The sequence below is a fragment of the Mastacembelus armatus genome, chromosome 15, assembly GCF_900324485.2.
Source record: "Mastacembelus armatus chromosome 15, fMasArm1.2, whole genome shotgun sequence".
Classification (NCBI taxonomy): domain Eukaryota; kingdom Metazoa; phylum Chordata; class Actinopteri; order Synbranchiformes; family Mastacembelidae; genus Mastacembelus; species Mastacembelus armatus.
Window position 1 is genome coordinate 20,824,789 of NC_046647.1, and position 12,621 is coordinate 20,837,409.

The window sequence follows — 12,621 nt, forward strand, 5'->3', positions numbered from 1 at the left end:
CAGTAGGCGATGAAGGTTTCTACAAAATATATTACTGTGCTGTTCTTCAATTGGCCTTTTAATTTCTAAGGAAATCCTCTGGGCTGAAAATACGTTGATGGCCGAACCAATTCGCTATCTGTGTTCCTCCAAATGAGCAGCTGAAGCAGACAGTGAGACAACGGGCGACTTGATGAGATGCAGTTAAGCTTGAGGCAAAAACAATGCAGCTCCAATTATCCTGCTGACCGCTGTTTATTGGCTATTGGTTCACATGGGAATGTCTTCTTCTTAGGCTTCGACTTTGACGATTAGGATTTTCACTCTTGACAATTGGAAAGACCAACTCTGCACTAGGCATGTTCACAGTTAATTAGAATGAGTAATCTCCAAAATGGCCAACATCAGAATTAAAAGTGTGAAAATTAACAAGAAGAGGCAGTGTCATATGAAGGTCTTGTAGGAACAACTTGTGTATGTTGAAATTAACTTATTGACTTTAAATAGAAACCTTATCAGTGTGGAGTGGAAGGGCGTTCTTAATTGACCAGTACGTTAAATATTTCTGTCTATGTTGCTGTTTCCTTTTCCTTCAGTTCTGTTGTTTACGATGTCCTTTGTCTTTCTCCTGCTTTCTCAATTTTTCTTCCTCTTCTCTTCCTCTCTTCTCATTTTTTTTAAATACCCAGTCCAGTAGGATCCAACATAGCAATTATAGCTCTGTGTTACCGTGTTGGAGCAATACTGTAATTACTGCAGAGGACTTTTAGAATATATTTGGAAACGGAAATGAATATGTATAATCAGATGGTGCTGCAGAAGATCATAGGTGTGTTTTTTTTTTCTTTCCCCCATTCTTGTTCTTCCCAGTTTACTGTTATCTTACTAGAAATAGCCAGTGATCTTCAGAATACAGACTGATTTTTACTGCTTTCAGAAATCAATCACCCAGTCTTCTTCATGTGTGTACACATCTACACATGGTTAATGAATAAAATATTTCACAAACATCTTATTGAGGACATCTGCAGAGTCTTGAGTTCACACGCTCTCATAAGCACACTCTCCATCACAAGATTCACGACACTGTCACTGCACCTTTTAATCCGAGAGATATAAAGAATGATGAGCACAACAGGAGATGAGCCAAGACAGACAGAGAGAGCTAAAGGGATATCGTCACTGGGAAAAGATGCAGTTTGGTAATAAGAAATGACACACAATTCCAAATAAGGGAGAGGGGAAACTTTAAGGAATTTATGCTATGGAAAAGCAAGCAAAACCTGAGCCTCTTTATGACCATTGCTCACTCTGTCTTTCTCACCCCGTTTCTGTTTGTGTGTGTGTGGTTTTGGTCTATAGCCCCTAAGGGAGGCAGAGAAAGAAAGAGGTAGGGGCAGGAAACAGTGGCGTCTGGAATTGATTTGAGGCTAAAGGAAAAATAAAATACCTTAGATTCTTAAAGGCTTGGGGAACAGGGACAGACGACCACAAAGAAACGAAGGAAGGTAGGAGAGAGAGAAAGTCGGGCCACATAACCACAAGATGAAAAAGAAAAAAAAAAGGATATAAAACACACATTAAGGATTTATACCTCTGCACTAAAGTGTCTTAGGCCAGTGCCAAATCTTGTGTCTTTAAAAATGCAGCAACACAAAGAGACAACATTGGGGGGGACTCATTAAGAGCACTGCCAGATGCCTGTGTAGTCAAGGCATGAGATTTTCTCTCAGGTTTTCCAGCAATCGATTGATGAATAGTCATAGTCAACCTGTAGAACAGCTGCTGCAACATCAAACTGCAGAAGTATGATTCTTTAGTGTTGGAATGAATGGCAACAAAATTAGAGCGAAGTAGGTGACTACAGTTGAGAACTGGATTAAATGGTAATGGGACGAGTAGATGGACAAGGTACGGAGAGTAACCTGAGATGCCATTGCAGTCGCTTGAGATTCACTTTTAAAACCTGTCTCACACTACAGCTGAGAAACTGTTTGTTTTCTATCCTGTTTCTGAGCTAGGTTTTATGATCACACTTCAGTTCTTAATATCTCAGTTAATACTTAGGTTGGTTAATAAAAGACTGTTAGCAAGTGGAAAATAGGAGAGGAAATATTTAAAAAAAAAACAAAAAAACAACTTGTCTTTGTCTGTCCTGTGAGCCGTGACCAATGTCCATGACAAAAAATGTATATTGATATTAACTAACACTACAGAAATCTTTACACAGTTCACACTGAGTCAATGAACTCTAGCTAACCAGCAGTACAGAACATCCTGGCATTGGTTTAGGGTTAAGGTTAGAGTTAGGTTTGGATTATAGTAGGAGTTAGGCCTCACAACCATATAAAAACCATCATCTGTGAAATCTTCACTGTGTAGGCTTTTAAATGACATTATGTTAGCAGTGAAATAAACCTTGAGGTGAGCGTATTTCATGTGTGAACTAAGAAAGCTGTCATTCACTACACTGTGGAGCGCCTGTGAACGTGTCATTAACTGATCAGCAGGAAGCTCGTTCAGATTATTAGCATAGCTCGTTAAACCGACCACAACAATGATGAGCGCTGTTGTGCGTTATTGGCCCCGTGCAACTGTTACACAGCTGCCAAACCGCCGCAGATGGAGAAGAAAGAGGCAGGTATAAAACGATTTTATGCTGCCTTCAAGTCCATAACAAACAAGTGAGATTATGAGGGTACAAATAATGAATGATGTCGACAGAAATGGAGAGATCAACTGAAGCAGTAGGGAAAAAGTAATATGAAAAAAGAGAAAGGAAGAGAGCAACAGAGTGGGATTTGTGTCCAGCTAGGTTAGCCATGTGTTCACGCTTTGGTGAAATCAGTAAGTCTGTTCCAACATGATGAATAGAGACTAAAGATATTAGAAAATGAGAGAGGGAGAGATATCAAAGGGAGGTGGAGAGGATCGGAGGTGGAAATCCTCTTTTTCCCATTCTTTCCCAAAGAGAAATGAGAGAGTTAATCCTTAGGGCTTACATTTGTTTTGTTTTATATAAATATATATTTATATATATCTCCATATTTCTCTACTTTCTGACATTCTCTCTGCTCCTTCCTTTTACTCGCCCCAGTTCTGTGTTTTCTGCTTTCATTCTTCTGTTGAGCTTCATATTTGCATCTCTACTTTTTTGCATCCATGTGCTCCTCCTGTTGAATTCTGTCTCACTGGATCCTCATTTCTTCCTCTCTGTGCGCTCCAACCTCCTGATTCCTTGCAGAGTGTAAGGGGTTATGATGCATGATAATCTCACCGCAAACACATTTATCTCTATTCTATTTCTCTCCCTCTCTTCCCTTTGCTCAGCAGGGTGCTGAGCTGTGTGACGATGCTTATAGAATATTTACATTTGATTTAGGTGAAGAGTATAGATGCAAAAAGAGGGCAGAAACTGAAATGAAAGCTGAACAAGACAAAACAGAGTGGTGAATACAAACACATTGCAGAGTAGAATTAAAAAGAAGTCTCATATGTTAAGTTAAAAACTCTGTAATGGTTTATCCGTGTTTTAAAAAGCAATGAAAAGCATCACATTGGGCCATAAATGATTGTTTCTGTGGGTCTCATGGAAATCCAGTGCAGGTGGATTTGTGGCGGTAGGCTTGGTTGATCAAGCCAACCCTATAAGCCAAGCCTGTAATCTCATATTGGAGGATAACTCCATATCTTGCATCCTTTGAGCCCCCAAAAAGCAATTTCTATTCTGAAATGCCATTTTCTCCTGACAGTCGATCCCTTAAGCTTTTATATTAAACATTGTTACCTGATTTCATCGCTCATTGTTCCCAGAGCTCTGATTATTACATCATCACCTGTGTAACCATTTTATAAGATCTAAGAGAGATTTTTTTTTTTTTTTTTTTTGCAGAAAATCAGGCTGCTACAGAGCGAAGCTTCCCAATGTCCCTGAAAGAGTTGGTTCACTTCATTTGCCAGTGAAACTCGTATATCTCCACTTCTCTGCACATGGGAAGTGACAACATTTAACAAATGCAGACTGCATCACAAACACTAATCACTCCATTCAATGAAAGCTCCTTTACCCCATTAGGTGTTCTGACTCAGTCTGCCTTGAAAACAGACATTTGGGGTTGGTAAACATAACATGGCCTTTCAGGTTTTTTGGGTATGGAATCAAAATTTTGTTGCCTCTTGTTACTATTTAAATGTGGCACTCTTTGAAGGTGTCTAGTGCATTAAAAGGCAGGAAAGTGTTGGTGGCATTCAATTGTAAATTTTAATTTAATGCCAGAGTCAGCTCTGTCAGAGGGAGGTTTTCAAATTGCTAGGTATTTTATGAAATGATACTGCAATTATGCCATTTAGTAAGTGCATCTATCCACACAATAGTTTCATCATTGCTCATTTACTGTGACATCCATAAACTCCCACTTACCCCTCACTGGAATTGTGCGCAGCTGAAAAATCTCTAAAGCCGACAGTCTGTGTCTAATATACACTCATTTTTAGGCATACAGCTGATGCTCTGACTTGCTCCAAGCTTGAATGCAAGAATAGTTTACGTTTAAACTGCTGTGTTGCAAGTATTATTAAAAAAAAAAAAGGGTGAAAGCATCAAAGCCACAGTCAGTATCCTGACAGCATTTGATATGACATGTCTCTGTCTCCCTGTGATCCTAGAGAAGTGATGGCAATGTGCACCAACAAGAAAACACTTATTTTTATCCATGAAGTTTTCGATAAACGGTTGATGTTTTAAATATGCCTTAAATACAGCTTCTTGCCATTTTCTTATGATTTATTCAATGGCTTTTTTTTTTTTGCAGTTTAAAATGAGGCTTTTTAGTTTAAGTGGCCAGATATTAAAGGGGTAATCATGAGTTTTTGGTTCCATTGCAGCTGCCACAAATACACAAATGTAAAAATTCATAAAAAGGTAGGTCAGAAAAAGCCTTCAGAGTTGTTTTTTCACTTTAGGTTAGTTTCTTTCTGTCTTAGTTGCTTCCAGGGGAAAAAGCCTTGAATCAGTCAAGGAGCTCAGAATGAAGTTTTGTTTATTTTTTTTTGGGGGTTTAGTGACAGACTACTTCCTGACACCACAAACTACCAGTGTTGCTTCTGGATCTCAGGAATAATTTAATTGCATAGTAGCTGTTTGTGTTTATGTGTGGGTGAGAAAGGGCAGTGCCTTTAAAACTCTCCACGGGAGTATTTTATTGATGTGCACTTTTCTGTATCTGGCTCTCAATCAGTCAGACTTCTGGGTGATCAATACTGGTAGAAGCCATTAAAACTCACTCAGTGTGTGTTTGTGTAAATCCCTGGAAAAAAGAATCTTCTCCTCCCTAATTCCTGCTCCTTATCTGCCCCCCAGACACCCATCAGCGTCACATCTTGAAAGATATATGAGCCTGATAGTTAACGAGTTTTAACAGCAGTTTTCTAGTCTACTTTACACTATTGAGAAACGATTATCAGCACTGTGTTGCACCCTCTGCTGACTTTATATGTGTTACTATAGGAAAATACTGAATATTGCATTTTATGCTTGTTAACATTCACTATTGCCTACAAGTTTTGTAAGGTTTTGCAAATGTCAGACATTTTTCCAGTAGGTGAAAGAAATGATTTCTCACTGTCAGTGTTTTGAACTTTAACTGTTTTTTTTCTTTAAACTAAAATAGAGTGTAATTTAGAAACTGTCTCCCCATATCATAGAAAAACAAGAGAGAGAATGGGTGCTTGTCCTACTGTGCTCCCACTCTGTCGCTGTGAAACTGCTGAAATAACTGAGGAACCTAGCCCGGGGCTGCCACATGCCTGTACCAACAATAACACACAGGACAATAAATGTGTCTGCTCTCTTTGACCAGAAATAAGCCAACAGGACAAGTCCCAAATTTAATGAGAGACAGTCAAAGTGTGACGTGGTTCAGATAAGCACTTTGGTTGTTTTTTTTTTAAATTTTTTTTTTATCTCTTCTTCTACAAAACTGAGACACACACAGATTTTCTGAAATTTTGCCTGCCACTGAGTTGTCACCGTGACAGGGGAGGTCATCTGGATGAATGCCTCCTATTATGGGATATGTGCCCAGGTTTTGAAGTCAAAAGGTTAAACATCCAATCAGGACACAGCATAGCTAAATCTTTTGAAACCAAGAACCATAATAAGTCACCAGCGCAATCAATAGATGTTGATGAGGACACATTTTCCGAGGGAGTCCCAAAGTATAATCCAGGAGAAAACAGATGGAGGAACAGCTTAAGTCTTCATTTCTTTCAGAGTGACATGATTTTTATATAGGACAACATTTGATCCTCCAATAACTGATATTTTGTCTGAATTCAATATCTGCAAATACGGGCTTTTTTAATCTCTTCCTGCAGTCTTATGGCAGTGTGGAAGAGCTAGAGTAAATAGTTTCTCACACCCGAATGTATGAGACACTGAAAGCCACAACTGAATTGAATACACATGGATGAAAAATGTACAGACACATATATAAATTCTAAAGTACATTTCCTAATAAGTAAAATAATTTTTTAAATGTTAATATTGCATTCCTCTTCACTTTTAAATTGTAGTGTTTGTATCTGTAAAATAGTCTGTGTGTTTGTCAGCACTGATGTCAAATCTAAAAAATGAAAACATTCATTGATTTGTTTTTGATTGTGGGTCCGGTCTGAAACACAGTCTGCGAGTCCTTCTATCTATTGGTGTTTTTCTAGTTTCCAGTCTGCACTTGAAGGATTAGACTATGCGTTTCTGAAATCGGCTCGTCAGCCTGCCAGCCACTGATAAGCACACTCAGGATCGATTAGATCTGCCTTTAATCTGTTCAACTTTTTCTAGGTGAAGGGAAAGATGTTTAGTATGGGAGATGTGAGGTGTGCAATACAATGACTTTGGGAACATGTGTCCAGAGGGCAAATGCATTGTAAGCCGCATTTTCAGGCATGCGATCATATTAAATATGCATTTTTACAAGTCCTCTTTAACAAGCTGCTGTAGGCACAAACAAGCTAAACAATGCTGACTAATTTTATATTAACCATGAAGGACATCATTACTGGGAGAGACAGGCAAAAACAGGAAAATGGCTTTATAAGGATAGAAAGGGGGGGAAACACAAACCAATATGATATCATGAAAGCAGAAAATAAACAAATAAAAAAAAGAAAGAAGGAATGAGATAAACCACTGAGAAAACAGTGTGCTTTCACCCATCACTCTTACTTGGTCTTTATCTCCCTGAAAGAGCAGGAGCCAGTTCAACAGAATGCAAAACAGACTAGCAGGGCCCAATGTGTCAATGCCAATTCAAAGGCCTTTTGATTCCACACTCACTCACACACACACACATGCACACACACCATGGCACAACGCACCTTTAGCTCATTACTGGTGTCAGATTGGATGAGAGTTTTCTTCTCTTCACGGTGACACAGATCTCCCTGAGAGAAACAGAGGGAATTTGGATTAATGACTTGTAACAAATACCTTTTTTTTTTTTTTCAAGGGGAAAGGGTTCAAAGACATTATATATGATTTAATTATGATGTAATCAAATGTGTGTTAATTAGATGTGTGTGTGTAATTATGTCGAGGAGAGTGTAAGACAATATGGGTCTGGTTTCTGTCAGATTGCTTATAAGAAAGAAAGCAAAACAAACAAGAAACACAATCGTCACAAAAAATGTCTGCACAAGACAAGCTTTTTGAAAAAGTATAACACAAAGTACTTATGCAAATTTAAACACTACCAACTTCACAAAACTTGCAACCCCCAAATACATGTAAAGCTGTCAGATACTCCTTCTAATCCTCCTTTCTTAAGCTCTGATAATGAATTTCCAAGTTTAAAGTTTCGAAGCCTCTAAATAACTGCAAACATATAGGACATCAGGCTGACAGTGTTTCAGCAGAGAAATTTATACAGTTCCAGTAGATCTGGGATTTTCACGTTGTTCACATTGCCCTCACTTGTCTTCCTGAAATTACTGTATGTCACAAAGCCACAGGTAGGCAGCTACACATTATGCATAAACTCATGTTCAGCTTTAATTGTTGTTCCTGGTTCCCATCATACCTTGACAGCAAGTGTTTTTTTTTCAGCATCCTTTGTCAAGAAAGCTGTTTCTGTGCAACTTATGTAAACATTAAAAAAACAAAGGTTTAGAGTTTGAGCTCAACCAGTTTCTTATTAGTTTGAAAGTAATTGTTTCTTTCAAAGCCTCGGTCAAGGCTTAAAAGTTCACACGTTGGTCACATATTTGTGATAGATTTTTAATAAAAGCCTCTGCCTTTATGTTTCTATTCCACCCTCCAATCACCTGAGGCGTTATCAGGGCAGGGAAATTAACAGGGACATGCTCTCGACTCTATCAGTAAATACCAGTAAGGAGCCATTGAGCAAGCAACTTAACCCTGGCCTGTCCCGGTGGAGCGTCAGGGCCTGTGGTGGCGCTGGGTGCTGGTGCAGAGCAGCTTCTCTTTGTGAGTGTGACACATGTAAAAAAAAAAAGTGTGATTTGTGCAAGACTTCATGTAAACAGAAGGAAGCAGTCTTAGCGATAGAGTTTCTAAAAGAATTTCCCTGCTTCCATCTAGTAATTATGTGGGTGTGATGGTACATGAGTGAAGAGATGAAAAATACTGTAAGGTATTTTAAAAGGTAATTGCTAAATATCAAAAGGCCAGAAATTGCCTTTATCTTCTGTGCCACTGGTCTTTTATCCCCATCTTTCTGTAAGTGCAGTGTGAGATCACACAGCTCCAAGAACCAAGACTTGAAATAATTAACCTCCCCTCCGTTTTTAAAGCAATTAGAAACCAAAGAAGCTTTTGCAGAAAATAATTGTTTAACAAATGTAATATAGCTATCTGATATCTAGCTATATTTCATTCAAGCTAACAACCAGATACCAAACACCAGTGACCTCCAACAGTTCATTGTACTACTCTAATTTTACACGTGTATTCATACCAAATTTTCAGGGAACGAGGGGTGTTATTTTTTTTTTTGCTCATTCGTTCATTAAAGAAGGTGCCGCAAATCCTTTCATAAGCAGTATAGATCCATAATTATTCAGTCTAATATCACACCAGTATAATACCAATCAGCATCATGCTATGATTATCATCATGTGGCAGATCAGCCTGTTTTGTATTCAGAGTACACTGGCTCCTTTCACCTTGTTAATAAGGAAAGAAATGGATAATATCACAGTATCTGTAACATCACGTGCTGACGCAGCACGACAGTAATAGCAAACAGTACATGGCATCGTATTTAACTGCACCACAGATGTTTCAAAAATGGGGCATGGTTTTTGAAGCCCTTCACTAATCACTATTGTGGGATCTTAGAAAAGTCTCTGTGAAGTACCAGTCACCATTGTGCCATCGGTTTTATCATTCTGCAGCTACATCTGCCTGCTTTGTATGCGAAGACGGTTGAGCTCATTCCAACCAGAAAATGACAGCTTGTTATGTGAGGGGAAAATGGATTTCACCATGTTATGGAATTGCAAGGGCCTCTTAGACAACACTGTCAATACTATAAAGCGCTGTCTAAATTGGTTCTCATGCGAAATGTATGGATAAAGACCTATTGACTGGTGGGCCAACAAATCTGTTATGTACATGTTTCAGTGCGTGCACACAGGTGTCCAGAAAGTGATAATATTTTCTATTGATTCATTTTGATGAATTCAGTTCATATCTGCAGTGATTTTTCTCACAATAAACCTGTAAGACCTAAGAATGTTATGTTTTGTTTGAACTATGAAGAACAATAAACAGAAAATATTGAGATTTTATAAAGTATGGCTGCACTCCAACACATAGCACTGAGTGTACAGATTGATGTTTTTGCTTTAAAAAAAACATAAACTAAATGGCTTGTAGAATGCGACCCTAATCAGACTGTTCAATGCAGCAGAAGATGTTAACGTGGATCCATACGTTGAAAGCGGCGCACAGCACAGATCTGTTTTACTCATCCAGAGGCAAAACACCAGCATTTAGTGCCCAGCTTTCATTTCATAGTGCAGCGTGTAGAAGTTTTCTGTTGGGTTGTGTTGTTGTATGAATCATGTTCTCAACTGTCCAACAAAGGAACCAAAGCAGGTATGAAATGATATGGCCTGCAGCTGCCAGGAGCAAGGTCATTCAAGGTTACAGGCATCATCTCTCAGCATCGCATCACAGCAGAAAATCATCAAAAATGTAGTTTTTTTTGTTTTTTTCCCCAAACACACACACACACAATATTTGCACATACATCTCATCTACACATGCCAATAGACAGCTTGAAATCTAGCCACTAGTGTTGTTTGTCATTAGCTAAAAGGCCTGAAGCTGGAGTGAGACCAAAATAATTACTGTGATGATAGTCCTCTTGCTGAGCTCTATACAAACACATTACACTCTCTTGGATTAAAATCTGGTGTTTCATCTAGCTTCTAAATTGAGGTGCAAGGATTTATTCTTTGATAGCAGCCAATTGGAATCTTAACATTACCACTGTAACTGGAGAAAAAGCCCATTGTCATGCCGTCCTATATAAGCATGCAGCAATCGCAAACATTTTGTCCAGACTGGAAATAAATGTTAAACTTTTTTTTTTTTTTTTTACTCCTCATACTGTTCTCTGGCTTTATAGGGCAGTATAACAGATGACATTTACCTGGAGAGACCAGGCAACATCTGAGGGCCTGAAGACATCCTTGACTTAGGGTTCTAAACAATAATTTTGGCCTCTGGAGTTACTTTTTGACACTAATGGATGTTTATTGACGGGTGCTTGTCATTCAGGACTGTCCTGAAAAATAAATGTCCTAACTGATCACAACAGTTGAATATGCACCAATTTCTTTAATGACCATTTTAAAATAAGCAAACTCTGTTTTTATGTGGCTCCTTTTAAATGATAAAGGGTGACTACAGGTTCCTGAAAGACCAGATGGTGCAGAAACTAATTTTGTGAAGTGTATGTTTGATAGCGAGCAGCTTACAACAGCCATAATAAGTAACATGTTCTGTCCTGTTTATATGAGCAAGTGATTATATGCATGAATGTGAGAATAAATATTGGTAACTGTGAGCTTGTGTTCATGAGTTTGATGCTCTACATCACAATTGTGATGAAATGATGCAAGAAGAATGTGATAGTGACTTTGAGGATCAGAACAGTGGGTGCAGCTGGTAGCCACACACACACACACACACACACACACACACACACACACACACACACACACACACACACACACATACTGACTGGCAAGGACTGGTGGATCCCAGCTGTGTCGGTATTATCCATGCGCCAGTATGCATTCACAGGTGCATGGGCTTTCCACATCCACCATGTAATGGTCCATGCACATGCACACCTGCATGCACCGACACACATTGTTCAGTTGCTTGAATTTCCCTGCATGGTTTTTATACCTGCACAGTCCCATTGGCATACACTGTTTTAAAAAGTGTCAGTTTCAGCAGGGGCCTAGCAATGGTCAGGAATTTGAGACCTGTCTAAATTTTTAACCAGTCTGTAAATTATACAACTACTGCACGTAACTAGGTGACTCTATCTGCACTCTTCAAATTTATTTTTGGTGCACCGTTCCTTTAGTATATTTTATCTTCAGGCAAGCATCCTTATCTTCTTCCTCTTCGTCTCACCTACTCTCTGACTCATTGCTGAATCTAAAATAAAATGCCACACAGGAGATGTAGATGCAAGGGGCGGGCAGTTTTATAGTGGATTGGCTGGTAACTATAGGGCTATTTTTTATTCTTGAGCTCAGACGTCCTGCTCCTACAATGGTGCTACTCCTACAACACTGCTCCAGACAGCTGAGTACTTCTCTACTTCCTTGTATGAAAATATAAACCTGCTTCGCTGTCAGATGCTCTGAAATAGCTGTGTGGTTAGATAAATCTCAGACTGAAGTTAGTATGATTTTTCTGTTCCCATCTCCAGTTGGCTAGTAATCATTTTCTGTCTACCCTTGAAAAACTGCAGTTTTCACTTTCGTTGTTTCATTTAGAAGTGTACTCACTCATGAGCATGGGAAGATAAATTGTCTGAAATACACATCAAATGCTACTTTACTTTTCCAACTTGGCAGTACGCCGTTAAAAATAAAAAAGAACAACATTCAAGCCAAGCAAGTGCTGATTGTGCTGATGACTCCTTTTGTTTGACCAAATCCAATTAGATTACACTACAAACAGTACAGAACTCAAGGATTTATTTAGTTTATAATGACTTGAACTGGAAAATGTGTGAATGCTTGGTCGTGTCATTGATCACATGCCTGCTATCACGTTTGAGACGACTTTAAACGATCAATCTAATAATTGTAAATACCAATTAGGATGCGAGCTGCAAAACATCTTGCCTTTAAATTATATTGACACAGAATATCAACTCACACATGTTACCCCACATGAATTTTAAACTGATATTCAAATGCCTTGAAAGTAAGTGTTGGAATAAGCTGCAGCTACTGGAAAACACAACTCTGCAAAATCTGCAGAAAGTGTGAGCAGCAGGCGTGAGTGTAAGGTCACTGACGGACATGTTGGTGCCTTACGCTTTTTAAAACAGAGTTGGGTCTGAACAGCCGTTGCAGGGTGGGTGG

At 38.8% G+C, this 12,621-nt stretch overlaps 1 protein-coding gene across 4 annotated transcripts in view; it reads right to left on the bottom strand.

The window, feature by feature from the left end:
• Window positions 1-12,621, bottom strand: part of cdh11 (cadherin 11, type 2, OB-cadherin (osteoblast)) — a 69,627-nt gene that overhangs the window by 29,649 nt on the left and 27,357 nt on the right. For 2 of the 4 annotated variants that reach the window (XM_026309414.1, XM_026309412.1), the window contains exon 2: window positions 7,357-7,422. The exons of 1 other annotated variant lie outside the window; for it this stretch is intronic. The gene's annotated coding sequence lies outside the window, so the exon portion shown is untranslated. Of the gene's footprint in view, window positions 1-7,341; window positions 7,423-12,621 lie in introns of all 4 variants that reach the window. One more of the 4 variants, XM_026309413.1, reaches the window with a different exon arrangement.